The sequence below is a fragment of the Amblyomma mixtum genome, chromosome 3, assembly GCF_055824585.1.
Source record: "Amblyomma mixtum isolate Tamu chromosome 3, ASM5582458v1, whole genome shotgun sequence".
Classification (NCBI taxonomy): domain Eukaryota; kingdom Metazoa; phylum Arthropoda; class Arachnida; order Ixodida; family Ixodidae; genus Amblyomma; species Amblyomma mixtum.
This window is the reverse complement of record NC_143014.1, coordinates 270,878,561-270,893,896: the sequence shown is the minus strand read 5'-3', so window position 1 is coordinate 270,893,896 and position 15,336 is coordinate 270,878,561. Positions and strand designations below refer to the sequence as shown.

Here is a 15,336-nt window from a genome sequence, read left to right as displayed (position 1 = left end):
CACATCGCAAAACGGCATACGTGATGTCATGTGTGTACTTTAAGCTGGCGCTAGCCTGCTTTCCTTCGGTGCTAACGACGTGTTCCGCCGTTTTCGTGTGAGGCTGAAGCAGGCATGCCATTTCCGATCGGTCAGGCGCTTCTTTGCTACGGTATCAAATCTACATTGCGTTTGAAACAGACGTTCTGGCTTTGGAAACCTGTGTTGCTTCCTGATAACCGGGTTGTTGGCTCTCGAATCACCTGGAGAATTATAAGGAAGGTAGTGGCTCTTCGTGAGTGTGGGTTCTAATCGAGCGTTGGAATATTTTCTTTTAGGCCCCAGCTTAAGGAGCTCATCGGCTCGCCAAGTTGACGTTGCCGTAGCTTGGCCTGGCAACACGGACAGCTGCGCGAGTTCCGCCGCTAAATTTAGCGGGCGCGCTGGCGCTCTGAAGGCATTGCGGGTGCTCCGCAAATTAGCGGTGCGCGCGCCAAGTTCAGACGAGGAAACATTAAGCATACGGATAATCAGTATCGATTCGTGTGTGGAACATATGTGGCCGTGCTAGGTCGTGCTTTTTGAGAGCGCCAAGACCTCTGCGCTATGGCCAAACCAGGCTGGCAATTGCCTAGTCATTCGTCAATTTTTTCCCGTAATGACAACCTTTTTGGTCCGACACTAACGTTCTGATCTTTGTTAGTTCCTACTCTGCTTTCAGCGTCAACATCATCAGGATTTTGGGAACAAACTTCTGAGAAAAAGACCGATGAGCGTTTCATGTTTGAAATGCCCAGGGAGGGCTGTCAGTCGCTTCCAATTTGTTCAGGAATTATTGTGGCCTCGCCAAGCTTCTGAACGCGTGCCAGAATGCGCGTCTTCAGGGGCTACAGAGGCGCGAGCAGCGTTCGTCCAGCCTGCGCCCATACGTCGCGCTCATAGTGCAGTGGTAGACCCATGAGACCGCTTCTACTTTCGCCCGCGCGAGCTTATACTTGGCCTTCTCTGAGCCCACCGGCGCGGGCTCTCTCTGCAGCCTCGTGCCCTTGCCCTTGCACCCGTGTCCGCCGGGGGCTTCTCCCAAATTCGCTGAGTGGTCTTCAGAAGCGCCATTAAGGCGTCCAGATTTCTGGGGACGAGGAAGCCAGTTCAGTAGCAATACTGTGGGAGCTTCTGATTCTTATGTCACAAAAGTGTGGGAAGTCTCTCCGAACGCTAACTTGGCAGAATATGTGCAACTGTACGACTTCCCACAGAAAAACTGTGGGAAGTCTTGCAGTTGCACACATCCTGCCGAGTTAACGTTTGCAGAGGCATTGTCAAAAGCGCACTGGACGTTACAGTGGAACCAACGGCTGTCGGGCGCTGCGGCACTCAGTCCCGGATGGGCCGACCCCGTTTTCATGCAGGCGAAACGCAAAAGGCAGCCGTGCGCTGTGCAGAGTCAGTGCGTGGTAAATAGCCGAAAGTAGTGTAAATTAATCCGGTGCCCTCCACAGCAGCTTCCCTCGTATCCCATCCCATCCCAACACGAGATACATACCCGACAATTCTGAACAAGAGCATTTTTGAGCGGGAAACCGTTTATGAACGCAATTTTTTCATATAATGTAAGATTTCACTTTAACAATCTTTATACCCGCAGATCACCCAACGGCAGTCTTGTATATTTTTTTATTAACGTTTTTGCTATCGTTAAAAGCGTTCTCCGTTGGCTTTCTATGGCAGTCTTAACTTTTCGATGCTATCGTTTGAAACACTTTAAAAGAAAGGTTTTACTACATATCAGAAAAATTGATCATTACCTTCAATATTTCCATAACAGTGTCTTACAGCTGTCCAATTTTCAAATTTTTTTCCCAAGAATGTTGGACATGAAATATTTTGTCGTTTCGTCGCAACAAATTACTTTCCAGTTGTGCTGTAGTTTTATGTGTAGTATTCTCCTGTTGTTCTATCGGTACAAGGCTAAGCACGATACTCCAGAAAGTGTTATGTTATTAATAGAAGCATATCTTTTGTTACTACAAAATCTGTTGTAACGAGAGGAAATTTTCTTTTGTGTTTTTTGATTCGAAGATATGTCACTTCGGTACGTTAAACCCCAATTTGTATCATGTGTTTCGGAAATTTGTAAATAAACCTTATTTCTGGTGATGATAGTAAGATCCAAGGGCTTCCTGCTGGCGGACTTCCGGTGCTGTCGGCGCTGCTTTTGAATGCGTGCCATTGCAGATGCGATCGCACTCGACGCGATTCTCTTTCCTGCGTTAATCATCTGCTGGAAATGTCGAGCAAATATTTTAAGCAGCTTCGTCGCCAAGACAGAGACGCTGCCCCCGGGTCCATGAGTGCGTCTGGAAGCTCCCACATCGCTATAACACTGCACTAAAACTTGATATAGAACAGTGCCTGTGTGAAGATTGCCGCCTGCGATGCGGAGAGTTTTATTGTTGTGGGTTTTGCGTGATTGCGTGAATAGCGGAATAACGGTTCGCAAGTGCACATGCGCTGAACTCCAAAGTAGAAATAGCGTTAGCGTACGCAGGCAAATTTCAGAAGTTGGCGTTGCGTCATTTGCGCACTTAGCGTTAAAGCATGGCGGTGTCTTTCCAAGCGATAGCCGCCCGCTTCATGCGAATAAGCAGTCGCTGCGGTTTTGGTCGCCACTCTTAACGACAATTGCTGTTGCTACTTCTCGCTCTGACTGACCGTGCTTCGACGGCAAAGTGCGAGGTGTAATTCAGCCCAGTTGTCGAGATACACTCCATTCTGGTGCTGCTCGGCCTAATGGGGCCTCAAGCTGAGCTGCAACCGTCTGTAACTGCCCGGTACCACCGCTTTTAGATAGGGGCAGTTTGAAAACAGCGCCGGCGCGCCAGGCAGCGGAGCGGACCCACGCGATCGCCGCCCAGGCAGTGGCGCTGCGGTCGCTTTAGGATGTGCGCGTCGTCTGCTACTCCCGCAACTTGAGGAGCGTCTGCAGTCGGTGGCTGGCGTGCCTACAAAAACGTACTTAAGGAACGCAAACACAGTTTTCGCTCGATATTTTTTGTTTTAATGAAACAAGACGGCTTATAACCCCAACTTTAGCCGGGCACATAAAAGACGCGTTGGCAAACAGCTGCTCGTCTCGTTGTGACTTCCTAGCTGTGCAAGCTTTCGGGGAACCGATATAGCGAGGGAATGCTACGTTCCGTAATGGAAGCTTAAAAGCTCGTTGTTCAGGATTCTTTATCCGTATCTGCATATATGCGGGGCGTGCTAGTTTCTTTAGCCTAAATTATTGTTTAACTTCGTGTTTAACGAGGCGATTTTACGAAGAAAATGAGAGTTTACACCCAGGCCGAGGCTGCGAGATACGGTAGGTGTTTCAGTCACGTCTGAGCGTTTCATTCGGTAAATCTCTTATTCGTTAACATAACTGGCAAAAAACAAGCCAAGGGAAAATCTCCTAATATGGTGCCATTCTGCTAAAGTCGTTGCTGCATGAAGGGGCCCGCACTTCGGGAAATTTAGTGCTGCTACTGCAACTTCGGCCGCAGTTTTAGAGGTGTTCTAAACGATCTGTAAGAGTTGTTACGCTTCATATCGGCAGAGTGGCGGATCGGGCTAGTCGGTGCATGTGTGACACTTTTCAAAGCGCTAAAACAACCAGAACGAAGAAGTCACACAGACGAGCGCTCGTATTTATTTGTTTTTTCTTTGTCCGTGCTGTTCTAGCGCTATGAAAAAAGTCACATCGCCAATAAGACAAGGAAAGTAAGCATTAATGGTCAGCAGTGATGCGACCTGCACACGGCTGACGAAACAGCCTTGCAAACTAGACTGTTCCGCCATTAAACGCGCACCGTATAGAATGTTTCTCTCGGCTAAACTGGTGAGTTTTTCGGGCTCAAATTTCGCACAGAAATAGCATTAGGTTGGCAGAATTGTTTTATGCTAGATTTCTTTTGAATACTTGTCTGAGTAAAAAAAAAGGGGGGGGGGGGGATATTCGCATCGTCTGCAGCGACGACGAAACGAAACTAGCCGTTGTCTCAGCGATTGCACCGGCGGCACCATCTCGTTTGTCAGCCGTGGAGATTCGGCAAAGGATGGTAGTGCGGGTGTTTTGCAGGAGGCTTGAAGACGCTTTTTCGCGAAAGACTTGAAATTTAGTAGAGTTTTGGCCAGACCACGCTTTTTTCTGATCACTGACAAAGCGTTCGAAAAATGCATTACTAGCAAGCTGTGTTATTCAATGCAACAGTAATTTGCCTAAAAGAAAGCAAACTCAGCAGCCACAATGAAGCGGATGGAGCCTGCACTCGTTCTAACCGTTGCACCAAGTCCGGCTCCTGCGTGCAAGAGTTGCGGCTTTCCCTCATCATTTGGATGCTTGAGGGGAGCAATATGGTGGACCTACGTACTTACACAGTGACTCTTGGTGGTGTCTTCGACTAGTTGCCTAGATCATCTGATCGAGAGCGCGCAGATCGGTTACAAACTGAGTGTGGGTCGGAGATGTACCTCCCAGCCGAATAGGCCAGGCGCTTTCGGAGCGGTCAGGTGAATGAAGTATAGAACCCGGGAGCCTTTTGGCTGGGACCGACTGATAGCAACGTTCGGCATTTTATTTACTCCTCATCATACCTTTTTGTCAATGCACATCCATATTCCATCCTCACTGCACTCGCTCCCAGCGAGGTGTCTGGTCAGTATACCAGTGCGACATTCGAGCTTGACTATTGTGGTCACCACCATCGCCCAAAATGCAGGCGCAAAAATACACCGCACAAGGCACCTCGTGATATGCCTTTTTTGTACTTGTAAACGATACTGGTGGCCTCATCGATGTTACCACTTCATACCCGTGCCACACGCTCACAAGAAATGGCATTAAATGCTTAAGGCCTTAAGTTCGTTAATGCCATTATTTTCGGACTTGGTGCTACACGTCCACATTTAATGCCATTATCGAAAGTGACGATGACGATAACGCTTGCAAGGTAGTCAAAAGTTTCATGTGAATATAAACATTGCTAATGAGCACAATATATGGGAAATGTTGTTCAAATGTAATATAAAAACGATTTTCCAGAAAATACGGCTGTTCCTGCTTTACAAGTCGAAAAAGTAGCCATAAACTCGCATGTCAGCACCCAAGTCGAGAGTACCTGTCAATGAGGCTGGTTAAAATGGCGCTATTCGCATCGAAAATGCGGTATAGTTGCCTCAGCTGACTGAAAGTTAAGAATTAACTATTTCCTACTGGTTAGGAAGTAGTTACTAACAAAGCTGCATGCTTTTCTGCGTGTCGAATGGGAACGAGAGTACGCATTGCACGGGCGAATGAGTTGTGGTGAACTCAGTAGGTCCTGAATGGCAGTAAGGCTAATGCCATTAAATTTATACATGTGTCACCGCACGAGTACCATCAATACTTAAGGCAGTAAGCACTTAATGGCATTAAATCTGTCCGTGTGGCATGGGTATTAGTCGCTGCCGCCATACACCGCGGAGAAAGCCTTCGAGACTGGACGTACTGATCATATTTGTTGGAATGAATTTAGTGCGATATTCTTGCGGGTTCGTTGGTTCATCGTCCTGGAAAGATTAAAACTACGCAAAAAGACGCGGACATAGGCGACGAGGAACACTCAAATCACCACGGGCGCAGACTGGCAACTGTTTATTCATGAAAAATACAACGCAGTATGTCAAGTAAAACCCAAGCACGTGACCGCCTCTTCACTCGCGCATGTACAAATGTGTTTTTCGTCGCCTATGCCCACGTCTTTTTGCGCAGTTCTAACCTTTCTGGTTGTATTGAAGCTAGAACAGAACATCAAAACACTGTCACGTAGCCTCTTCGGCGCCCAAAACAGCTCGAGCGGCGACTGCGCCGTCGTGGTGCGCCGGCGACGCGAGATTGGTAAGAAGCACTCACGTGACCCAGAGTGCCCGGCCGCTCTCACTTCTTTTGCGGAGCGTGTGTGACGCTCTGCGCTGGAGGGCGGCGCTCCGAAAGAACCAGCCGAATACAAAAAGAGCGCCTGTTATCGATCAGCCGAATAGGAGGACTCGTGTCAGAGCGCTCTAGAGCGCTCTAAAGCGACCAGTTGAAGACACCATCGGATTAAAGCGGCGACAGAACTGGCCGCTTCCCCGGAGCAAGTTTTCCAACTGTCCTTATCTATAAAGTTGCAAAAAACGGAGCTCAAATGGCCGGAGCGAAGCAAAAATAGATTTCGAGCTTTGTCACGGCCTTTTATGTGCTTAAATGAATGAATCCAAAAATTTATATTACATTTTAAAAGTTTGTTTCACCATTTAACGTCACGTGATGGAAGATATCCATGCTAACACGTATTGTAATTAGCATTGCCTTTACTAGAAGCCGCCACTGTTTTACGTTTCTTAATTCACTTTGTTTTGATTTCTGGGCCATTTTCCTGTCGAAAATTAGCTCTGCTGTATAAACTGGCTTAAAAGACACTGAAATATGATATTTAGAAAAATTAACGGCAGTGGGGACGATTTGAAAAGGTGTTTGGACTCACTGTGAAGCAGGTCGCGTTGAAAGTTTTCAGGCTCGCTATACTAAAACTGCCTCTATGGGTAAGGGGCTCGGGGCACGCTAAAGTACGTAATTGCCCTTAGGTGGGCCATCACGCTAACGCTATACTAAAACTCTCTATTGCCTGCTGGCTTTTATCGGTAACCGGTGGTCGTGCCGTGCTCGCTTAGTTCTATCTTCTTTGGTTCTGGAGCACATATGTAAATAAATGGGCGCCATTTCGTGCTTTGGTAATAAACACAAGAAAGGCACCCAGGTGGTCATAGCAGCGAATTAATGCGCGTTTGGTGCACTTTTCATGGCTGCTTGCCAGGAACGCTGCTTCGCTGCGCGCTTGCGTTCTAGCTTCGCCGCCTAGATGGACACAGAAGGTATATAGGCATGTACAGCAAGAGCATTCCATCTGCAGCCGTGGTTTAATGGGAAAGGACTACTTGGTTATGTTCGCGGAATCGTGTCAGATGAAAGTGGACGCAAAACATGTCCGCAGGTATTGCGTCGTTCGATAGAGTTAGGTGTAAAAGTATAGTTGATTTTTTTGGGGTTTATAGTCCCAAAGTGACTCAAGGGTATGAGGGATGCCGTAGTGAAGGGCTCCGGAAATTTTGAACACGCGGGGTTCTTTACCGTGCACTGACATCGCACAGCACACGGGCCTCCAGAATTTCGCCTCCATAGAAAATCGACCGCCGCGCCGGGATCGAGCCAGCGTCTTTCGGGCCAGCAGCCGAGCGCCATAACTACTGAGCCACCGCGGCGCCGTTCTGTAAAAAGCAAAATGTTTTTTACTTTATGTGCCACAACTCATTCTGTACAGAAACCTGACCTTCTTATTTGCTTTGGACTTATTTTTTTTTCGACTTTTCCAGAACATCATTGTCAGCTTTACAGTTGCACTTCTGCTCCACATCTTCATATTCATCTTGAACAGTATATAGAGGGTTTCTTTTTCTTGTTCTTCTGATGCGCTTCTTCAGCATCCTGTCTTACTCTTCTCGTCCTGTGTTCCCAGTGCCCATTGCCACCGCTTCTTCTTCTTCTTAGGGGATTCTTCACCGTTTTAACAGGAAAGCACAGCTCCAGACGAACCAACCTCGTGCAAGAATCTTGTCTTGTGTGATCGGAGTAACTCGGGTAAGCTTGGGCTAGTTTGGAGTGCCATCGCGCAAGTTGCAGCGAATGGGAAGAAGCTCGGGTAAGTTCGTAGGAGCGTCGCCTGAGCTGTAGCAAATGGGAGGAGAGCGTCGCGTCAGCTGCCGCCGAGTGGAGAAAGGAGGATGAGGAGCGAGAAGCACGGTTGCGTGTACATGCACACTCTGGAAATAAGAGGCGAGGAATTAAAACATGTTCTCGCATGTCTACTCTGTTTAATTACGGTAAAACCCTACCACTTTTCCTGCTCTTCTGCCTCTACTTTAGTGTCTTCTTTTTTTCCTATTTCTTATGCTTGCGCAAGGCAGCGGCTGCAGCTTGTGCCTCAGCCAGCGTATCAGTCAACACATCGACATTCTTGCTGCCTATGTCACCGGTCTCGTAAAACTTGAGCCTACCTTCTACCTCCTCTTTGACCTTTAGGGCAAATATATTGGTCCGCATGTGTTCCACGAGTTCCTTGCGGTATTCCACGAGGGAGATGACCTGGGAGGCAAACAGCTCACTGTCGATTATGTCCACTGTTATCTAGCCATGCGCTTGGATGCCTTGCTGCATCAGTGGTGGCCTAAGCCTTGACACTATCCATGGCCTCTTCCTCAAGCGCTTCGAAACTATTTTCAGGAAGATACTTTCAGTTTTTTGATCAGCATGAGTGTCTTGGCATAGGTGTAGTTGTCAGGAACAATCTTGACATGTTCTGGATAGTGATAGGTGTACCAACCCCTAACCTCATGGCAAAAGTGTCGATGTCTTGGTCAAGCTGATCCAAGAGATCTATGTTCTGATTAACATGTTGTCGAAGCGATTGACATTTAAGTTCACCTTTTAACGCGAGTAGCTGCGGCCCAATCTAAGCTGAGCCTTAGAAGAGGTCACGTCTGTCAGCCCTTTGACAAGCTGGAAAAAATGCCGTCGCAAACCTCTGATAACTTGAGCCGCAGCTCCAACGTGTTGGCAAGAGATTCCCATATATCTCTGGATAGTCAAGTCCAGTTTGCAGTCACCTAAGCCCAGTGGCGGTCCCAGAGCGTGGTTTTAGGGGGGGGGGGGGGGGGCGGAGGGGAGGGGGGACAGATTTCCGTGTATCAGAAAAGAAAAAATAGAAACAATGATTTTTTATTTATTTTATTTACACAAAAAATTTTGTGCGCTTTATTGTTGAAAAATAAATAGCGAACGGTATAGATATGTCATACCATTACTCAATCCTTGAATGTTAACGTTTACGCGAGCAATATTCATTCCGATACCAGAGGAAACAAGCCCACGGCTGAGATACCCCGCCATGGCATGTCCACGAAGGTCAAAACACCTGCCCGGACATTTCAATAGCGGCCTTCATTACTCAGTTCTAGGAAGTGGCTTTGTTCCGCCCTCAGTCCCCTCCTTCAAGGCGGGCCGCCGCAGTGGCTCAGTGGCTATGGTGCTCGGCTGCTGTCCTGAAAGACGCGGGTTCGATCCCGGCCGCGGCGGCTGAATTTCTTTGGAGGAGAAATTCGAGGCCCGTGTACTGTGCTATGTCAGTGCACGTTAAAGAACCCCAGGTGGTCGAAATTTCCGGAGCCCTCCACTACGGCGTCTCTCATAGCCTTAGTCGCTTTGGGACGTTAAACCCCATAAACCAAACCAAACCAAACCAAACCTTCAAGGCGGCTGGTCGGCGCTCCTTGTCAAGCCAAAAAGGGGTGATCCCCTCGCTGGCGTCGCTGTGTCCTATGGTGGGATACAGACATGAATGGGTGGCTGTCGCCCAGACGAGGTTGCTGGCCACCGCAACCGCAGGTGAATGGCACCGCCGTCGTCATCGCGCCGGCGGCATGGCAAGACAACGGTGGGGGCACGGCAGAACCGCGATACCTCGACAATCACTACGAATTATGCTCGTATAACTACCAACGTGTAGAACGTGAAATTGTGCGAAATAAAGCGGTCGCTAACACGGCGAACGTACAAAGTAGGGGGCTACTTGACGCATCACAGACGAAAAAGCTTTCCAGTTCTTGGTCAAAAATTACATCTCGCCCTGTGAGAGGCTGAAAAAGGACGTTCGGGAAAATGTGCAAAGGCTTTTTTTTTTTTTTTGGGGGGGGGGGGGGGGGGTGACCGCCCCCTCCGCAGCCCCCTTAGGACCACCACTGCCTCAGCCAAGAATCACCTGAATGTTCTTTGTCGAACCTAGCTGGGAGACTGCTTTCCAAGAAGGTTTGGAGATCATCACAAACTACAGCTTTGGTGACACATTTCTTGTTTCCAGGGCGTTCAGTGCCTGGCGGAAGGGAAAGAACGTTATCAGGTGCACGAGCGACTTGAACTTATTGCATTTTGTTTATTTATTTTTACAAGTATCTAAGGGGCTCCACTGAAAACCTTGGGGGGGGGGGGGGGGCGAGCAAATGAAGGAAGAAATAGGTAGAAGCATGGCAGCGAATATATGACACCGGTAAAAGCGGTACAGTAGTAGTCACTGGGGAAAAAAAATACAGTACAAAACTTGTCGCCGCAGAGCAAGAAAAGTGGTCTTGTAGGCGCTGGGTAGCTAAAAAAAGTCTAAAATTGCGAAGCGTCTCCAGTATACGCTCATTCTTTTCGCCGCTGTGCGCTTGACGTCCCATTTGTGAAGCGAGAAAAGGCAAATTTATTTTTCCGGAGCTGAACTTTGAGAACAGAATTATGGTGCTGAAACATATTCAAGGCATATAGTAATTCAGTATATGACGTGCAATAAATTAGGAGGTCGAAAATTTACAAAGCTATCGAGAAACCTTTACAGACAAATCGAGCGTTTTTCATACAACATATGCTGCAAACACACAAGCAGTTAGTGTAATAACAAAAAAGCGCAGCAACCCAATAGGATATAACGTTGCAAATAAGAAAAATGCGCATAATATTGTAAGTGCTTCAAATGGTAAAAAAAAAAAAATTCATGATGACCTGGAAACTAGGCACATATATATACACTACAACATTTAAAAACTTGTTAGCTCATGGTTACACGTCAAGCAGCGGCAAAATAGCGACGCTGCTCCTTGCTTAGCGCGATTTATTCCAGTTTGCATATTGTTGCTGTGGTTGTTGTAGCCTTTGACAGAATGGCACATACCCACACTGGGGGATCGCCATAGATAACACAATGCTGAATTGAAAAAAAAGCAATGAGCATCGACCAGGCATGTAATCAAAAGAAGAAACAGCCGACGTTGGTTAAGGGTAATGCAATGGATTTCAGGAGGAGTTAAATGGAGCAAGGAACGGCAGCGAGTCCGGTGTATAGAAGGCATCAGCCGTCGCTGGCGCAGGGCAGGGTTAAGTGCAGGTCAGTGGGATTGGCCTTTGTGGTGCAGTAGACATCACTGCGGTCTGATGATGATAACGATAGATGGTGGCAGTGCCACCTGGAGTCATTTCTAGGCGCTTAAGGAAGCGGTAAGGGTTGGTTAGTTTATGGGGCTCAACGGCCCGAAGTGGCGCATGTGCTATAATAGGCGCCGTAATGGAGGCCTACGAGATTATCTTGGTCACCTGAGGTTAGGACAGAGCTGCAGTGCGAATGGTAGGTATTAATTGTCAGCCAATGCAAAGCCAGCTGGTGCGAAGCATTCGCCAGCAGTACAATGGAAGCCTAGTCTTCCCAGTTCTGGCAACAACCTCTTTACCGCCACGCTTTAGTCCCATACACATATAGAACGTAGGAGAAAAACTCCAGGAGAAAAACTGATAATAAATACACTGTAATATCGAGAAAGAAAACGTCATAATTTAATGCCATACACTCTCATGCATTGCTCGAAAGGCTCGAGCTGAACGTGTTACTTTGAAAGAGGATGAAGATCTTCCGAAGGCCTTGGGTGGCTAAGGAGGCCGGGTAAGCATTGGGTGGTCCGCTGCCTTGTCGTTATGTATCCCTATAGTTAAGGTGCTCTTACTTGATCAGCGCACGCGGTTCAGTTCGTCAAGCCGGGGTCATGTCCACGAAGTGTGGCGGACTCGGTCGTCGTCCAGGCTGCCGCATAGCCGGCTGTCGCTAGTTTTTTCTTTTCCTCACCGTGGCGCCGGAAGCCTCCCTTTTGCATCCGTGCACACTAATATAAGTTCGGCCTAGAGGAGAGATTCCGATACCCTAGAAGCCAGGCTTTAGCTGACTGCTATTCACAGCCAGAGCGTGCTTGATGTGCTTTATTTTGGTCGCAGTGGTTTACTCTTCCGACCCGGTCTGTGTTAGGAAGGTGCTTCGCTTCACCTCTTCTCCGTCCCTTCTCGTGCATGCTTTTGCTCCACAGCATCTCGGCCGCACTAAATCGGCTTCGTTGACTCCCGGGTGAGCACCTACGAGACGCTCAAACAGCGAATTTCTCCCCGTCATGTCATCGCAGTCTATGGTTCCGACGGCATCGCCCGCTGCTGGCGACGAGCTTATTCACTCGCTGATTCCATTAGCGCACATGCGACTCCGGTGTTCCGGGTACTTAGCTGAGCAGTAAAAGCACCTTTCCCTGTTTCTAGGCATAGTAGTTCTACGCTATGGATGGATACATTTCTTGCACCGCCGTCATTTACATTTCCAGCGCTAAGGAGGGTGCAGTCCACGGCAGAGGTGGAAACATGTCCTGTCGAGAAGGTCTCGCAAGTGAAATGCTTGCGTCGTCACCAATTTTTTTTATGTGCGGATCACAGAGGCTACGCTATACCGCTATTCACTTCAAAGCGGTCGCAACCCTTCCTCTTCCGTAAGGACGCCACGAGTTGGAATCGGCTGGTGGGATCGACTGGCGGGTATATTTTTAAATCCAGTTTTGTCGGCGTTAAATGCGCCATTTGCTTCCGCACAAACGTCCACATAACCAGAAAGAGCCAAAGAATCAATTGTATTTTGTGCGCATATGAACGCCCACAGTGCGCAAACACTGTATGAGACTACTTTCCGGAGGAAACTAAAGCATCATCTTGCATTCTCTGGGCAAAAAGTCTTGTTTATTTTCAGTGAGAGACGCGTGCAAGATACTTAGCTCGCCTTATCGACACGAGCTTTTCAGTGTCATGATGTGCGCATCATGGCGCCAGGAATAAACTTAGTCCCTTAATCACCCTTCAACAGGCCTCGCGTTGAGCAGAGGTTGGGAGAAAATGCTGAGACTTAACGGTATTAAAAGGTGCTGATGTTACGGTTTTGGAGGTCTTATTGTGTCTTCATGTCTTTTCTTCCATTTCGCTTGCAGACAGACTAGGCTGTAATAGAGTAAACTAACTGAAGATCTGTTCGTGGACAGCATGCCGCCAACAAGTCGAAAACAGCTCCGCGAAAAAAGACGGCTGCTAGACGTTGCAGTAAAGGAAGAAGAGTTTGAAGAGACTGAGAATTTCCATCCGGTTACTGAGCTATATGAGTGAAAACAGCGCGAAAGAAGCCCGAAGGCGAAACAAAGAAGTGACAGGAAAGAGCGCTCAGCGCTCTTTCCTGTCCCTTCCTGTCCCTTCTTCGTTTCGCCTTCGGGCTTCTTTCGCGCTGTTTTCACTCATATCGCAATGAACCAACTAGCCCAGCAAAAAGTTCTGCTTGGTTACTGAGCCGTTGGCGCATAACGAGCGTGGAAGCTCGGTAAGTCTCAACACCCAACCGCCAAGACCGTGTTCGGATGTAATCTATCGAAAAAGCGCACTTGAAAGCCTTTCAGCGGCAGCTTCTCTTCAGAGTTCAGCGCCGCCACGCCGTCCAGCGGAAGAACCCGTAGAAGACCAGCCGCCGGGCCACCCGACATCTCTGAAGCGAAAAAGACTCGTTCGGCGTTCATCCTCCACTGAGTCGTTTAGCAGTACAGAGGAGAACGTGGCATTCTGCTCTAGGGCGCCACCTGTTTCCTCCCTGGCGACTGCGGTGAAGGAAGAAGATTCATTCACCGACTGGAAGAACTCTGGCCAGCGGTCATTTTCATGGGAGCAGTTCGCGGGCAGCGCGATGAAACGATCCCGCTCTGAATCGCGCGTCGGAAATGGGCGGGGAGCTTCAGTACTGCCCAAGCCGTTGGACAATCTCACTGGGGCGTAACCCGCGGATGCAAGAATCGGTACGTGAAGAATCCCGTAGATATTGAGAGACGCGCTTTCTGCCGTATTCTTTTATTAAGTGAGCAGTTTTGTAATTTTAAAGGTCTTCAAGTCAGATTCGGCACTGGATTACCGATTACCGACAACTTTTAATTCGCTGATAAATGTGTAGGTATGCAGTGTTTCAAATGTTACTATCGCCTAATTTATTGCTTGCATGATTTTCCAAAATTGAGATGAGTAATGCTAAATTGTGTTTTTTGTGTGTGAATAATTGAAATAATAGGCGGGGTTCTTTCTGCTATTGCGCGAGTGATGTAAATCCTGCGCCCAAGTGATAACAAAATCATGATTAAACGTGAAGCTTTCAAAGCGCGGGCCAGAGAAATATGCTGAAACGAACACGCTCAGATCTCGTCTGCACTCTGCAGTTTAGCAGATATTTTGTAGTTTATGCTCGACGCTGTACACGTCGCCACTAGAGTCGTTATATAGCCGCCTTAGTTTCGCGTTGTTGTCTTTCGAAACCGCCCTTAAAAATGTTCAGCACGTATAAATGGCCGCATGGTTTTAGCCCATAACATCTGCTAAACAGCTACATTTCAGTTTCCCATGTCTGCCCATGTCACAGATGCTGAGGTTAGTCTACCCATGCTGTGCTCCTCTGGCTATCGTGGGCACCTGTTCAAACGCTGGAACTGTTTGCACAGAGCAGCAAAAGAAAGAAAGAAAGAAAGAAAGAAAGGAAGGAAGAAAGTAACAAAAAAAGAAAGAGAAGGATAGAAAGAAGGAAAGAAACAAGGAAAGAAATAAAGAAAGAAGGAAAGGAAGAAAGAGCGAAGGAAAGAAAGAAATAAAGTAACAAAAAAAGGAACAGAGAAGGATAGAAAGAAGGAAAGAAATAAAGAAAGAAGGAAAGGAAGAAAGAGCGAAGGAAAGAAAGAAAGAAAGAAAGAAAGAAAGGAAGAGAAAGAAAGGAAGGAAGAAAGAAGGAAAGAAAAGAAGGGTCCTAGACGAGCTCAGCTCTCGTTTGCGGGCTGTTATTATGCCCATCCGTTGTTTTTTGCGGCGTCATATATAACATATACAAACTTGCCTGACTTTTAGCTTTAATCTAGTTTTACTGCTGGTGCATTAGGCTCTATTTTCGATCTGCGGCGGTCGTTTTGCTCACGTGCCGTCCTTTTTTTACGTCGTTGCTCATAATGAGTACCAACTTGTTTTTGTACAACCTATGAACGGTCCAACGTTTCTTATACAACTGGTGCTACAATGCAATCCTTTCAGGGGGAGGCCATCCCATGGATTCATGCGTAAGCTCAGCTGAATAAGAGGGCAGCACCTGTGTTTTACAAACGCAGATGTTGGCGTCCAAGGAAACATGGTCTTTCAATGGAGGTCCGTTCAGAGAAGCGCTGCGAGAAGGTGCTTGCTATACGTAAAGACGTACCGTATATTCCATTTCACCCTGTAGCGTTATCCAAGGGTTGCAAGGTTTCGCGTACAAGCTTTTTATAATGTTACCGGTTGCCCTGTGATAAATTTAAGGCATCTAGTGTTTTCAGAAGGCTCCGGCTTCGAGTATACAAGAACTTATG

The 15,336-nt window shown here is 47.6% G+C and overlaps 1 pseudogene; it reads right to left on the bottom strand.

Moving 5' to 3' along the window:
- Positions 1-7,975: 7,975 nt before the first annotated feature.
- LOC149354735 (nucleolar protein 56 pseudogene) lies at positions 7,976-13,452 on the bottom strand (annotated as a pseudogene).
- Between the last annotated feature and the right edge of the window lie 1,884 nt (positions 13,453-15,336).